This window comes from Suncus etruscus, chromosome 15 (genome assembly GCF_024139225.1).
Source record: "Suncus etruscus isolate mSunEtr1 chromosome 15, mSunEtr1.pri.cur, whole genome shotgun sequence".
NCBI lineage: Eukaryota > Metazoa > Chordata > Mammalia > Eulipotyphla > Soricidae > Suncus > Suncus etruscus.
The window spans coordinates 86,912,295-86,928,168 of NC_064862.1; the positions used below are offsets into that span (position 1 = coordinate 86,912,295).

The 15,874-nt window shown below is 42.9% G+C and overlaps 2 pseudogenes; one reads left to right on the forward strand and one right to left on the reverse strand.

Annotated features, from left to right (window-relative positions):
• Positions 1-5,090: 5,090 nt before the first annotated feature.
• On the forward strand, positions 5,091-6,026 carry LOC126030101 (olfactory receptor-like protein OLF4; annotated as a pseudogene).
• A 3,603-nt stretch (positions 6,027-9,629) lies between these two features.
• LOC126030102 (olfactory receptor 7A10-like) lies at positions 9,630-15,443 on the reverse strand (annotated as a pseudogene).
• Between the last annotated feature and the right edge of the window lie 431 nt (positions 15,444-15,874).

The window sequence follows — 15,874 nt, forward strand, 5'->3', positions numbered from 1 at the left end:
AAATATGTAATGACATGTTTCCTATACCAAAACCCCATTTTGCCATTTATCTCTGTGTAAAACGAAAAGACCATAAGGAAAATGCCCAAGGCTCAGGAGTTGGAAGTGTATTTCACATGAAATTATATGCTCCAGGGATTGGTGTGTGTGTGTGTGTGTGTGTGTGTGTGTGTGTGTGTGTGTGTGTGTGTGTGTCTATACCCACCCTACTTGGATAATCCTGGGCGGGGGCAGGAGTGGAACCTGTGACGCTTTCGTGCAAAGCTTGAGCTGCAAACCTTTCAGTTTTCTTTCTTATTCCAAATGAACTGATTTCCTATGATGAAAGAAAGAAGGAATTTTCTTTCTCCAAGGATGGCCAACCTTGTCAGGATCCTGCATCCTGATAGGTGGATGGATAGACAGATGTCTTCCTGTTCTCTCTGATGCAACGTAAGCTTCCAAAGATCCCACTTCACTTAGCACCAATACCTCCCAACATAACAAATACTTCTTAAAAGTAGGTTGCATCCTTCAATGTCAAAATCCACCACCATCCTCCTGTATCATTTGAAAGGTGTTTAAATGTCAGACTTCGAGCTTTTTTTTTTTTTCCAAAAATGTTTTGGGTTTGATTTTTGGGTCACACTCAGTGATGCTCAAAAGAAACTCCTGGCTCTGCTCAGGAATTACTCCTTGCAGTGTTTGAAGGATTATATAGAGTCTGCAGGATCGAACTTGAATCAGTTGTTTGCAAGGCTAACACCCTTCCTGCTGTCCTATTACTCCAACTCCATTTCCTCCTAATTTTTAAAATCACCTGATGTCTTCTTCAACTCTGCCCTTTACCCAAAATAAATGTAATTCTTTTTCTTGGTGTCTTCTTGACCTTATTCTGAGTCAATTGTCCCAAATAAACTATACTCTTTTATGACATGGTCTAGCTTTTTTTTTGAACTTTATCTTTTCTAGCCCTGCCTCTGCCACAGCAAAGTATCAAATCCCTCTAGTGTTTTTTTAGCATTAGAACGAATAGAGGCATAACTAACATTTTTAGTAGACAGTAGTTGAAAACTGTGACCCCAAAATACATCAGGACTACCAAATAGAGCCCATGTCTCTCCAGAAACAGATGCTTCTAAAAACAAAACAAAACAAAACAAAAAAACCAATCTCCTGTCCATGAACTGAAAAAATCAGATTATGTCATGTAAAACCATCTAAATCTGAATATATCATTTTTCAACAAACAGGTTATATAAGAAAATAAAGACCATCTTTTTTTTAACTCGTGAGCTAAGTCTGGAATACCTGATGGTGGGTTCTGAGCTCTGGAAGAGATAAGAGATGGGGGTTAAAAAAAAAAAAGATTCACCTGAGTCCCGATGTCTTGGGAAAAGAGAATCATTAGGAACTATTTCCTACGTGTCCAGAGCAGATTTCCATAGGGGTTTTCTGAGCTTAGAGACAGTGGCAAGTTGCAAAAGTTCCTAATGAGCAGGTAGAGGGCGCTTGTAAATATGTTCTGGTGCCCTCGGTCTCAAGCCTGGCTGCAGAGCAAAGAGAGGCATTGTTCCCTTTTTGGTGGTCTCTTGGTTCCTGTATCCCTCATTCTGGCAGGGATGTTGCTGTTTCCTTCCATTCTGTGCTCCTGGCTGAGGACAGACTTTTCACCTCCATTACTGAGTGTTGAGTGAAGAATTGAGATTCCCACTTGGATTTCTTCTTCTCAGAGTTCCTCTCCCCTGGGTGAGTCTGAACTCTCAGTCATTTCAGGCTGTATCTGATTTTTCGTTTTGTTTTCTTTTGGACCATCCTTGGCATTGCTCAGGGTTTACTCCTGGCTCTGAGCTCAGGAATCACTCCTGGTGGACTTAAGGTAACCAGATGGGATGCCAGGGATTGAACCCGGGTCTGGATGTTTGCAAGACAAATACCCTCTCCGCTATGCTATCACTCCAGCCCTATACCTTATTCTTAGCTGGACTCTTCTGCACAATGCATGCATAATTTTTGAGCTGTTCATCTGAAATATTGCGATTATACTTGAAGTAATCACACTGAGTTTTTGGATGCTGTCTGAGGGAGAGGCTGGATTGGCCACCTGCTTTCTAAAGGGATGCATTTGGTTCAATGGTGACATCCTATCTAAATGCGATGGTGGCAATTTTATTGGTTTTGTTTGCTGTTTTTTGTTATTTGTTTGGCGATGCTCCGAGGTTATTCTGGACTCTGAGTTCAAGGATCACTCATGGCAGGGCTCAGAGGGACCATAAGACATGCCGAGGATTGAACCTTGGTTAGCTGCTTGCAATGCAAACACCCTCCTTACTGTAATATTGTTCCACCCCCCAATGGCATTCACTTGCTTGACCTAGGAATTATTTCTCCTTAAATTGTTAATGTCAGAGCAAAGCTGGGACAAGTGTGCTGAGATGTGAAGTTCAAGGGATGGTTCTCAATGGGGAGGGGCAGTTGCTAACCTGTGAACTTGAGTCATGCTTAAACATGTTGGGTGTCACTGGAGAGAGAACTGCGTTGCTCTTTTTTTTTTTTTTTTGGTTTTTTGGGCCACACCCGTTAGATGCTCAGGGGTTACTCCTGGCTACGCGCTCAGAAATTGCCCCTGGCTTGGGGGGACCATATGGGACACCGGGGGATCGAACCATGGTCCTTTCCTTGGCTAGCGCTTGTAAGGCAGACACCTTACCTCTAGCGCCACCTCGCCGGCCCCTGCGTTGCTCTTTTAATGCACAGGAGGAAAAGCAGACCCAAACTCAGCTGAATTTATCTCCTGAATACTCACATTGATCATTTGGAGTCCTTATAAGTTCTAGTCTTACAGTTTTCAGGCTTTTCCACTTTTCTACCAAGTAGTGTCCCTTTGCTTAAAAAAAAATATGCTAACTCCAAGGTCAGAGTGAAAGTACAGCAGGTAAAGCACTTGTTTTGCACACAGCCAACTAAGGTTTGATACCTGGCACCCCATAGGATTCCCCCAAGCATGGCCAGGACTCATCTCTGGGCACAGAGCCAGGAGTAAGTCTGGAGCATGGCTAAGTGTGGCCAGAAACACACACAGACAAAAATTCCAAACCCCTCATATCAACAGCTCTTTAAATTAGTCCCAGGTTAATGGGTGTGAAAGAAACTGCTTGCTTTCTCTTAAATAGAATATTACTGAGTTGCAAGGTCCTTCATGTTCATGTTCACTATTTAGATTTATTTATTATATGTATGCAGATCACTGACACTTTTTAAAATACAAATCAGATTTTGAATACTTTATACAGGTGATTTTTTCTCTCTCTTCTTTTTTCTTCCTTCCTTTCCTTCTTTCTTTTCCGTTCTTCCTTCTTTTCTTCTTTTCTTTCTTTTCTCCTTTCTTCTTTTCCTTCTTTCCTTCCTTCCTTCTTTCCTTCCTTCCTTTCTTTCTTTCTTGCTTTCTTTCTCTCTCTCTTTCTCTCTCTCTTTCTTTCTCTTTCTTTCTTTTTCTTTTCTTTCTTTCTTTCTTTCTTTCTTTTTCTTTCTTTCTTCTTTCTTTCTTTCTTTCTTTCTTTCTTTCTTTCTTTTTCTTTCTTTCTTTCTTTCTTTCTTTCTTTCTTCTTTCTTTCTTTCTTTCTTTCTTTCTTTCTTTCTTTCTCTTTCTTTCTTTCTTTCTTCTTCTCTTCTCTTTCTCTCTTCTCTCTCTTTCTTCTCTTTCTTCTTCTTTCTTCTTTCTTTCTTTCTTTCTTTCTTTCTTTCTTTCTTTCTCTTTCTTCTTTTTTCTTTCTTTCTTTCTTCTTTCTTTCTTTTTTTCTTTCTTTCTTTCTTTCTTTCTTTCTTCTTTCTTTCTTTCTTCTTCTTTCTTTCTTTCTTTCTTTCTTTCTTTCTTTCTTTCTTTTCTTTCTTTCTTTCTTCTTTTCTTTCTTTCTTTCTTCTTTCTTTCCTTCCTTTTCTTTCTCAATAACCTGCTGAATCTCAGGTTACTCCTAGCTCTGCTCTCCTGGCAGGATCAGGGGACCATATGTGATGCTGGAGATCAAACCCAGGTTGGCAGCATGCAAGACAAACACCATCTCAGCTGTGCTATCACTCTAGACCCAGGTGATTGTTTCTTAATTTGCTTCGAGAAAATAATGAGCTATAAATATTTAAAAATGAACACAGGGGTAAACTCAAAGTACTGTCAGACCCCTGGGGTAGAGGGTTAATCCCTGACCCTGTGTGGTCACTAGAGCACCAATGGAATGATTCCTGAGTTGGATATGCCTCCTAAACCAAAGACCTCCTGTTTCATTTAAATACTCTTCTCATTCTGAGCTGCATCTGATTCTTGTATGTTGCATACATATTTGAACTGTTCATCTACAAAGTTGCTCTTTACACTGGTATTTTAAATCATCGTGTTGAATGTATGAAAATTTTCTGAGAAAGAGGACCATTTCCCTCTTTCTAGGACTCGGTAGATGTTTCTTGCCTGATTATATTTTATGATGCAACATTTCACAACTCAGTGGAAACAATAAATTTCCATATTCATATTTTTTCTTTTGAATAAAATTTTATTTGAATTACTGTGACCAAAAGATAAATTGGAAGAAAAAAAAAAGCTTCACGTTAGTCATCAAGGAGATGTACAGAAAAACAACACGGATATACCATCTCATACTACAAAGACAGGCACACATCAATAAGAATAAGAAAATGGGGCCAGAGGAATAGCACAGCAGGAAGGGCTCTTGTCTTTCATGCAGCAGACTAAGCTTTAGTCCCCAATATCCCATATGGTCCCCACCATTCCTGAGCCTACCAGGAGTATTTTCTGAGTGCAAAGCCAGGAGTGAACTCTGAGTATCACTGGGTGTAGCACAAAGACCAAAAATAAAACAAAACAAAGGTAATAAGAACCACCAATGCTGGTATGGATGCAGGGAAGAAAGAGAAACTCCTTCACTGCTGGGAGTCCAATGTTCTTATTTAGTCAGAAAGAAGAGCCTATTTGGAAACAACAACACTAACAGCTTCTGGGGGAAAAATATCACAATCAAATTAGCATCTTATTATGATCTTCAGATCTGTAGGAAAATTCACCATGTCCCTTCCCTGTTCCTTAGAAATCGTCACCCAACATGACTCTAGAAAATTCTTCTCAGATGGCAGACTTTCTCCTTCACGGCTTCCCCTCAGAGCCCAAATTGCAGCCCCTCATCTTTGGGATGTTCCTGTCCATGTACCTGGTCACGGTGTTGGGGAACCTGCTCATTATCCTGGCCGTCAGCTCTGACCCCCACCTCCATACGCCCATGTACTTCTTCCTCTCCAACTTGTCCTTGGTGGACATTGATTTCACCTCCACTACGGTCCCCAAAATGCTGGCCAACATCCAGACACAGCATAAAGGGATCACATACAAAGCCTGCCTGGCACAGATGTATTTTGTCAGCCTCTTCGAGTGCTGGACAACTTCCTCTTGACCGTCATGGCTTATGACCGCTTCGTGGCCATCTGCCACCCTCTTCACTACACTGCCATCATGAACCCCCAGCTCTGTAGACACCTGGTTCTGGCTCCTGGCTTCTCAGTGCCTTGAATTCCTTGCTGCAGTGTTTAATGGTCCGGCGCCTATCCTTCTGCACAGACTTGGAAATCCTCAACTTTTTCTGTGAATTGAAACCCATGATTCAACTTGCTTGCTCTGATACCTTCATCAATAATGTGGTCATGTATTCAGCAGCTGTGGTGGTGGCTGGGGGTGCCCTGGCGGCATCTTGTACTCCTACTCCAAGATCGTGGCTTCCATCTGTGGTATCTCCTCTGCTCAAGGCAAGTATAAAGCCTTTTCTACCTGTGCATCCCATCTCTCCGTGGTCTCCTTGTTTTTTTGCACAGTCCTAGGAATTTATCTTAGTTCTGCAGCCACCCACAGCTCCGAGGCAAGTTCCATTGCCTCTGTGATGTATGCTGTGGTCACTCCCATGCTGAACCCCTTCATCTACAGCCTCAGGAATAAAGACATCAAGAAGGCGCTGAAGGAATTGTTGGTGAAGGGGTCTACAAAAATATAGGTTTTCTAGCCCACCACAGGTGAGGTCAAAGTATGAGAGTCGAAATTGGAGGGGCCAGAGTGTTAGCACTAGTGGGTAGGGCATTTGCCTTTCATGTGGCTGACCTGAGTTCTATCCTCTGCATCCCATCTGGGCCCTGGAGCTTGACAGGAGTAATTTGTGAGCACAGAGCCAGGAGTAATCCCTGAGGAATGCCGGGTGTGCCCCCCCCCCAAAAAAAAAGAAAGAAAAGAAATTGGGAACTGTGTGGTTCAACTATGGTTGAAGAATTTGCCCCCTATTTCTTTCATCTCAGCACCATCTGGGTCGGTGATTCAGAAATCAAGAGTTTCCATGTTCTGCTGTTTTCTTTTGTCCAATAGTATTTTCCCCTTTATAGCCTACTCCCTATTTCCAAATTCATTTCCAACCGCAAATGTGAATGATTTCAAGATCATCCTTTGCCTAATGTGGTATTGTGGGAGTTTGGAAATATTATTATTATTATTTTTGTTTTGTTTTGTTTTTGTTTTTTTGGGCCACACCCAGCGGTGCTCAGGGGTTACTTCTGGCTGTCTGCTCAGAAATAGCTCCTGGGAGGCACGGGGGACCATATGGGACACCAGGATTCAAACCAACCACCTTAGGTCCTGGATCGGCTGTTTGCAAGGAAAACACCGCTGCGCTATCTCTCCAGCCTCATATTATTATTTTTTGTTTGTTTGTTTGTGTGTTTTGGGTCACACCCGGCAACGCTGAGGGGTTACTCCTGGCTCTATGCTCAGAAATCGCTCCTGGCAGGCTCGGGGAACCGTATGGGATGGCGGGATTTGAACCTCCATCCTTCTGCATGCAAGGCAAACACCCTACCTCCATGCTATCTCTCCGGCCCCATTATTATTTTTTTAACCAGAAGACATATAATAAACATGTTTTTCTCTATAGAATTGTAATGCATTGCACTAAGGGAAACAAACTACACTTGGTTGCATCTATGAATGTTGATATTGGGGGGAAAATCTGGATTATTTTCAACCCTCTGGCTAATATTTCTGCGTGTCATTATCTTAATGGCTTTTCCCAATAAAGAAAACTTTTATCAAACTGGATAACTTGTGCCTGTTTTTTACTACTCTGAGAATGGATTCTTTTTTTTTTTCTTTTTTACTTATTTTCTACCTGCTGACTGCATTTGGGTGTAAAATGAGTATCAAAACCTTATTTTCACTGGGTGCTGAAAGGAGATAAAGTGATAAGCATGATACAATATTTATACCTGCAGTATAAATATTGTAAATAGGGCCGGAGTGGTGGCACAGCTGCTGTCAGGCTTTTGCCTTGCATGTGTCTGACCTAGGACTGACCGTGGTTTGATCCCCCAGCATTCATATGGTCCCCCAAGCCAGGAGCAATTTTTAAGCACAGAGCCAGGAGCAACCCGTGAGCATCACTGGGTGTGGCCCACAAACCAAAAAAAAATTGCAAACAAGTGTCTAAAGGGAAAAAAGGAAGAGAGAAAAAAAAGAGGGAGAGAGAAAGAGAAGAAAAATATCTGCCCCAGAGACACTCAAGGGAGAAGGGCAGGAAGGAAATAGGGGACAAGGATAGTTTCAGAAGATAGAATTCCCCCTAAAATACTGTAGTTTGGGGCCAGAGTGATAGTACAATGGGGAAGGAAGTTGCCTTGCATGCAGTGAACTCAGGTTCGATCCCTGGCATCCCACAGAGATCCATGAACATTACCAGGAGTGATTCCTTAGTATAAAGCCAGGAGTAATCCCTGAGTATTGCTGAGAAGGAAGCCTCAAGCTCCAAATCCAGGACCTGTAGAAATGAAATTCTGGGAGCAAACACCGATGCAGGAAATAATCAATCCACAGAGTTTAAGAGGGTAAAAATGGGTTCAGTATTTCCAACACTCAAGCCAGGAATTCCAAGCCTTCCACTCCTAAAAGGCAGGTAGCTTAGTGGGGAAGACCAGAGAATGAATGCCTGAGACCCGGGCTTTTGATTAGCAAGAACCAGACCACACCCTAGGGTGGAGAACAAATACTGAGTAGGATATGACCCAGTTAATCCCAAACATTACCAAATATTCCCCACCCCACCTAAAAAAATTGCAAGAAAAGCATGAGACATAATAACCCCTGTCAGATTTTTATTTTATAAAATTATATGATCAATTTGGTTGGCAAGGGCACTTTTTCGAAAGAAATATTATAAACATATTATAAACACTATTGTTACATTTATAAAACATTTTTATTACGTGAGGCAACCAACTTCTAACAAAGCTGCCATTCAGAGAGGAAAAGAAATCAAGAGGAGGAAGAAGACAATGAGAAAGAGAAGTATTGGGGGGAACAGGGGTTGGGGCTTCAGTTATATTGGGGATGTGGAAGAGGGTTATTAGCTCTACCTCCAAAGCCTGGACTTAACCACACTGAAAATTTGAAATCAAAGCTGTAACTACTGAACTTTATAATGTGCATGTCAAGGTGATAGGGAGGGGAATGGTGTGTTGTGGAAGAGAATGGAAAGTATCAGTGGAGGGAAGCTGAGCATGTTGATTGGTGTTGAAATATTGTATTCCTAGAAACTCCAGCTATCAGTAACTTTGTACATCATGGTTCTCTGAAATAAAACTTATTTTTCTTTAAAAATCATTCATTAAGGGGCTGGAGAGATAGCAACAGCAAGTAGGGCGTTTGCCTTGTATGTGGCTGACTCAGGAGGGACCGGTTCTATTCCCGACATCCATATGGTCCCCCAGCCTGCCAGGGGTGATTTCTGAGTGCAGAACCAGGAGTAACCCCTGAGCACCGCTGGGTTGTGACCCAACAATCAATCAATCCATCAATAAGTTTTTTTTTTATAAAAAAAAATCATTCATGAGCCCGGAGAGATAGCACAGAGGTGTTTGCCTTGCAAACAGCCGATCCAGGGCCAAAGGTGGTTGGTTCGATTCCGGTGTCCCATATGGTCCCCCGTGCCTGCTCAGGAGCTATTTCTGAGCAGACAGCCAGGAGTAACCCCTGAGCACCGCTGGGTGTGGCCCAAAAAACCAAAAAAAAAATAAAAAACCCAACAAAAAATCATTCATTAAATTGGGTTCATTGGTGGTGGAAATGCACCAATGAAGGTTGTCTGTATATTGTTTGACTGTAACTCAATTATGAACAAACTTTATCTGTGACAAAAAAACCTGTACTATGAACAACCTTGTAACCATAGTGTTTAAATAAAATAATAAATGAACAATAGCTTCAGTCAGAAAAAATTCATTATTTTATATTTTCAAATCATAAGCTAAATAAAATTTTCCAAATTTAAATCCCTGAAATGAATCTTCACATTCATTCCCAATTTTCCAATGACCATCCCTGTGTGGGGGTAAAGGAAAGATGAGAGTCTATGAACAGAATAGACAAAATAACCCCCAATACCATAAGATGAGACACTGGATAAGAGACTCATAAAACTGAGATGAACAGAGTCATTGAAATCAAAGAATGGTAATTCTAGAAATAAATTCACATAACGGACAATTACTCAGCTAAGTGGCGAGGGTGGGAATGGTAAATTTAGGAGTCCTTGTTCTAGTACTCGTAGACAATTGACGTTTCATGCTTTCTTCCCAATGATCATTCTCAGGGCACTCTTCAAGTCTTTGTTCCTGAGGCTGTAGATAAAGGGGTTCAACATGGGGGTGATGACTGTGTCCATTATTGAGGCGATGGCTCCTTCGTGGGAAACCATGGGCACAGCAGAAACCTGAAGTACACTCCCAGGCTCGTGCACCATAAAACAGGGAGACCCCACTATGAGGTGAGAAACACAGGTGGAAAAGGCTTTCTGCTTCCCCTTAGCTGAAGGGATCGTCGAACGGAGGAAATTATCCGAGAGTAAGAATAAAGAATATAAACAGCAGGGCCACCACCCAGCAAACACCGTTACTCAAAATACAGCACCATGTTGTTCGCCAAATGTGTTTGAACAAGAGAGCTGGATCAGCAGATTGAGTTCGCAGAAAAAGTGGGGGGATCTCTGTGTTTGCACAGTAGGAGAGCCGGAATACCATTAAGGGCTTCTAATAATGAATGCAGGGCACTGATGACCCAGCACCCCAGAACCAGCAGCCCACAGAGCCGAGGGTTCATAATGACAGTGTAAGTGCAGGGGGGTAAACAGATGGCCACCAAAGCGGTCATAAGCCATGACAGTCACGAGAGAGTCATCCACTGCTGCAAACCAACATGAAGAAATTACAATTGAGTGAGACAGCCCTGATACGTGATGACTTGGCTGTGCATACTGGATGTTCACCAGCATCTTGGGGATGGTGGTAGATACGAAGCATGATGTCGGTCAAAGACAGGTTGGCAAGGAAGAAGTACATGGGCGTGTGGAGGTGGAGGTCAGAGACGGTGGCCAGGATGATGAGCAGGTTCCCCCAGCACCTGTAGTCAGGTACATGGACAGGAAGAGTCCAAAGATGATGGGTTGCATGTCAGGTTCTTTTGAAAATGCCCAGAAGTACAAATTCTAAAATTTCTGTCAAGTTTTTCTGGTTCCATGGGGTGAGTTGGAGCTAGAAGAATGAGAGATACTGAGAAATGAACTTTGGGACAAATGCAGTTGCCATGTTCACACCCAGGCCAGCTCCCACAGAATTACTCTTTCTCGAAATAGTTGTAAATCAGGCCATGAAAAACCTTGGGTACACCCAAACATGCAGTTTAAGCCGGGTAATCTTGGGGGAGATAAGGTGAGTCAAGACCCAGCCTTGCTGAAGCCACGCTGGCTGCATTCAATTCCCCATAATTAACCACTTTGCCTATAGCCCCTGCATCACCCATTCTTCTATGATTTTCTGCAGAGACACCAATCTGACCATAACTCTAGGTATACTTGGTACTTGTGCTGATATTGTTTGGACTTTTGTTGAGCTAGTGCAGGCATCCTTCCTGACACTCTTCTATTCAGGGAGACCTGGTAGCTGAGAACACACTCTACAAAAGCCCCAGTGTTTTTAACAGTGCTTTGAATTCTTGGACCTACACGGCTGCAGTCAGGAATTTTATTTTATTTTTCTTTCTTATATTCCTTTACATTTTAATTTTTATTCTCTATTTCTATTTTCTCCTTTCTTCCTTTTCCTTTCATTTCTAGTTTTTCTTTTTTTTTTTGGAACGGGAAGGAGAGGGGGAGGGAGGAGAGGAGGGAGAAAGGGAGAAAGACAGGGAGAGGGAGGAAGAGGGAGAGGGAGAAAGGGAAAGAGAGAGACAGGAGGGAGAGGGAGAAATAGGGAGAGGGAGAGTGAGAAGGGGAAATAGAGAGGAAGGAAAGAGAGGGGAGAGGGAGAAAGGGAGAGAGAAGGAGAGGGGGAGGGAGAGAAAGAGGACATTTCTATTTTTTAAACATATTTTTTCATTTATTTGGAAACAAATGCATTGCAGTAAACTGTTAATTATGTGATGCATGTTCTTTAAATAAATAAAAATAAAAACAAGTAAAAGGAAATGAACTTCAGGTTATGTACACTACACAGACTTTGAAGAGACAAGATGATCACATCCTCAAGTAGGCAGCTTCTACATGAATATTTCTCTCAATTAATGAGGAGAGAAGTTGTGTGAGGAAAAAACACAATTAAGATTCCTCGGGCTGGAGAGGTGGCGCTAGAGGTAAGGTGTCTGCCTTGCAAACGGTAGCGTAGACGGACCGCGTGTTCGATACCCCGGCGTCCCATATGGTCCTCCCAAGCCAGGAGCGATTTCTGAAGCACATAGCCAGGAGTAATCCCTGAGCGATACGGGTGTGGCCAAAAACCAAAAAAAGAAAAAAAAGATTCTCACAGACATGTGTTACACATGTAACAAAATACACATTTTCTATTTAGTTGTCAAGAATATGATATATATTCATTTCAGAGGCATGAGAAAAAGCACAGTAGGTAGGGCATTTTCCCTTGCATGTGGCCTGACCTAGTTTCCATCCTGGGCACCCCAAAAGGTCCCTGAGCTCTGCCCAGGAGTGATTCCTGAGTGCAGACGCCAAGAGTAAGTCCCCCGGAGCACTTCTGGGAGTGGCAAAAAATAAAATAAAACAAACTTTTTTTGTGTGTGTGTGTGGTTTTTTGGGTCACCACTCGGCAGCCGCTCAGGGATTATTCCCTGGCTCCAGGCTCAGAAATTGCTCCTGGCAGGCACGGGGGAACCATATGGGATGCGGCGATTCAAACCAATGACCTCCTGCATGAAAGGAAAACTGCTTACCTCCATGCTATCTCTCCGGCCCCAAATAAAACAAACATTTAAGGGTTGAAAATATAGTACAGAAGGTACTTCTTGCCTTACACAAATCCAATCCCAGATCTCAATCCCATATGGTACCTGAGCACTAGCAGGAGTGATTTCTGAGTGCAAAGCCCAGAATAACCCCTGAACATCACCATGTTTGGCCCAGAATACAAAAGAAAAATTTAATTTTATTATTTTCACTGTGATCTTGGCCTCTCTTTGTTAGTTCCCCGAGACCCTCTCTACTGTTCCTGTCTCTCTTAATTATAGTGATTTATAATTCCCCAAGAGATCATTTATTCACCACTTTTATCTGAAGTCCAGTGTCTTACAGGGTTAATTTCAGAGTATGACCATGTTAGAGAAGGAAGCCAGGGGCCTAAGGTGCTTGGTGACAATCAGTAACACTTTAATGAAGGAGGAAGCGTGTTAATAGGGAAATGCCTGTCTAAGGACTCAGGCCATCATAGTAGAATGGGGCAGCTTAAAAGAGAAGAGGGATAGCCAGAGTGATAATCCTGTGGGAAGGGCATTTGCCTTGACCTAGGTTCGATCTCTGGCATCCCATAGATTCCCCAAGCTTTCTAGGAGTGAATTGCTGAGTGCAGAGTCAGGAGTAAGCCCTGGGTAGTGTGGATATGACCAAAGAGAGGGAAAGAGAGGGATAAGGAAAATAGAGAGAGAGGGAGAAAGAGAGAGAGAGAGAGAGGGAAGAGAGAGAGAGAGAGAGAATTTTTCTTACTAGAGTTCAGATGATACCAGTTAACAGGGGACAAATCATCCCACCACAAGGAATTCAAGACCAACTAGGAAAGTTGCCTGCAGAAATGTCTGAACTGCAATCATGGTTGGAAAATGATTACTCTGGACCAAAAACTGGGGGCCTGAAAGCGAGATAAAAGATAGTAGGCACCGATATCTCTTCACTAAAAATATTTGCAAACCACAGTGTTTAAATGGGGGTGAAAGGAAATGAAAATGTATGAATGAGAGAGATAGAGATAGAGAGAGAGATGAAAACTGTCAGTTAGGGACGGGACGGTGGAAAGGATTTGGACATTGGTGGTGGATAATGACTATTGTACATTGTATGACTGAAAACTCATTCATAATTTTGTGTAAAAAAAGGCAGCTTTATTATAAAAAAGTATGTTGGTTAATTTGAATTTTATTATTCTGAAATAACCTGCACTCACATTTATAATGTATTCCTTCCACTGTATAAATAAAATACAAAAATGTAAAAAAGGACAATAATCATTACAGCTAATTTAAAAAATTAAAAATAATAAAGGACTGAATGCAGGTATGAAAGCTCTGAATTTATTTCAGGAATTTGGATTTTATTTTGTTTTTTTTGTTTGTTTGTTTTTGGGTCACCACTCGGCAGTGCTCAGGGGTTACTCCTGGCTTTAAGTTCAGAAATTGCTCCTGGCAGGCTCAGGGACCATATGGGATGCTGGGATTTGAACACTGTCCTTCTGTATGCAAGGCAAATGCCTTACCTTTATGCTATTCTCTCTGACCCCAGGAATTTGGATTTTAGGAGGAACCAGATTGGGGGACAGAGACTGTGGGAAGAAAAATGATCTCCCTGATGCTGGGCTTCCCCCTCGGACACTAGGCAGGAGAGAGCACTGTCACCTGAGCCTGACCCAAGTGATTCCCAGAGCCACACAAGCCTCTGAGCAACCCAGGCCCCAATTTGGAGGTGTCCCATAACTGGTGGGTTACCTGAATACCCCAAAACCACAGGACTGGAGCAGATTGTATCTCATGCAGTGGCATTGACCAGGGGCTGAAAATTACAGGTGGGCCACCTTGGAGCTCCTGAGAATTCAAAAAAATATATATATATATATAACCCTGAGTTCCTCCAGTAAATGACTAGTTTGGTTTCAGGGTCTTCCCTGTAGTGAACTCTCAGCTGGTCCCAAACTCCATCTACTGGCTACTGGCTGGTCTCAGCTGCATCTGAGTCTCCTTGGCATATATGAACCCCATTCTTTGCTTCAGGAATGTTCTTCCCATTATGTGTGTGAGTGTGAGTATGAGTGTGTGTGTGCAGAAACCATAGATGCTCCAAAACATCCGCCACACAACATACAACACATACACACTCACAACATATATCCCCCATACATACTCCAAAACATCCACATACAATGAACACACACCCCCCAAACACCCATACATACATACACCAAATATACACCACAAATTTGTCTATGTCCACACTTGTATGTTTATACTTTGGAAAAGGCAGGGGAAAGCAGCACCAGAGCTAGCAAGTATCTGGTCCACACTCTGAAGAAGTCAGGCCCATCTACAACAATGATCTGAAACCATTCGGGCAGAGTAGATCCCCTTATCTTCAGATACAGACTGGATGAGCAAAACAGGGTCCTCCTCAAACACTAAGAGAAATCTGCAAGTGCTCAAGATTTTGGAGGCAATTTCAGAGAGGCAGGAAAGCAGGAAAGGCACTGGCCTTTACACAGCCCCAACCCAATATTCAAACCCTGGCGCACCGTAGGGTCCCCCAGGCAAGACCCAGAGTGATTCCCTGAGCACAGAGCCAGGAGTCAGCCCCGAGCACAATCCTATGTAGACTCTTCTTAAACAAACTAAGATTGCATTAATGCATCTCTATTAACAGGGAGCACCAGGGCTGGAGAGATAGGCTGGAGGTAAGGCATTTGCCTTTGATGCAGAAGGTCGGTTGTTAGAATCCCAGCATCCCATATGGTCCCCTGTGCCTGCCAGGAGCGATTTCTGAGCACAGAGCCAGGTGAGCGCTTCTGGGTGTGCCCCCCCCCCCCAAAAAAAAACCCAAACAAAGAAACAAACAGGGAGCACCATGGAAGCAGCAAAAGAAAAGCTTAAGAAAAGGGAAAGGAAGAAGGAGAAGCCACTTGTTCCCCACGCAACACCCTGAACTCCTGGCCCAGTGTCCCTGAGACAACTCTACTGAATTTTTATTCTCTCAAACCTTCTCCAAAGGTCTACACATCACGCAGGCTCACCAGGATGGTCTTGCTGTATGAAAGCCTTCCAAAGCAAATTGTCCACGCCACCCTGGGTGCTGATGATGGACCAAGGTGCCCGAATGAGACAGCAGGAAGGAGGGGAGCATGGGGCACCCAGCCAGACTCAGGACTGCAAAAGCAACAAGGTGAGGGAGGAAGCCAAGAGGGTTCTGGCTTCTAGCTCATTAGGCTCTCTGCCATCCAGTTACTGTCCCCACTAAGTACATCAGTGTGTCCCTTGAGGCCAGGTCTGGACACCTGGAAACTCTCCTGCTTCTCTGATCCCAGAAGGGAGGGTTGGGACTCAGCTAGTGCCTATTCTTTTTTTTTTTAATTATCTTTATTTAAACACCGTGATTACAAATATGATTATAGTTGTATGATTACAGTCATGTAAAGAACACCCCCCTTCACCAGTGCAACATTCCCACCACCAATTTCCCAGATCTCCCTCTTCCCCCACCCCACCCCACCTGTACTCGAGACAGGCTTTCTACTTCCCTCATTCATTCACATTGTTATGATAGTTTCAGTGTAG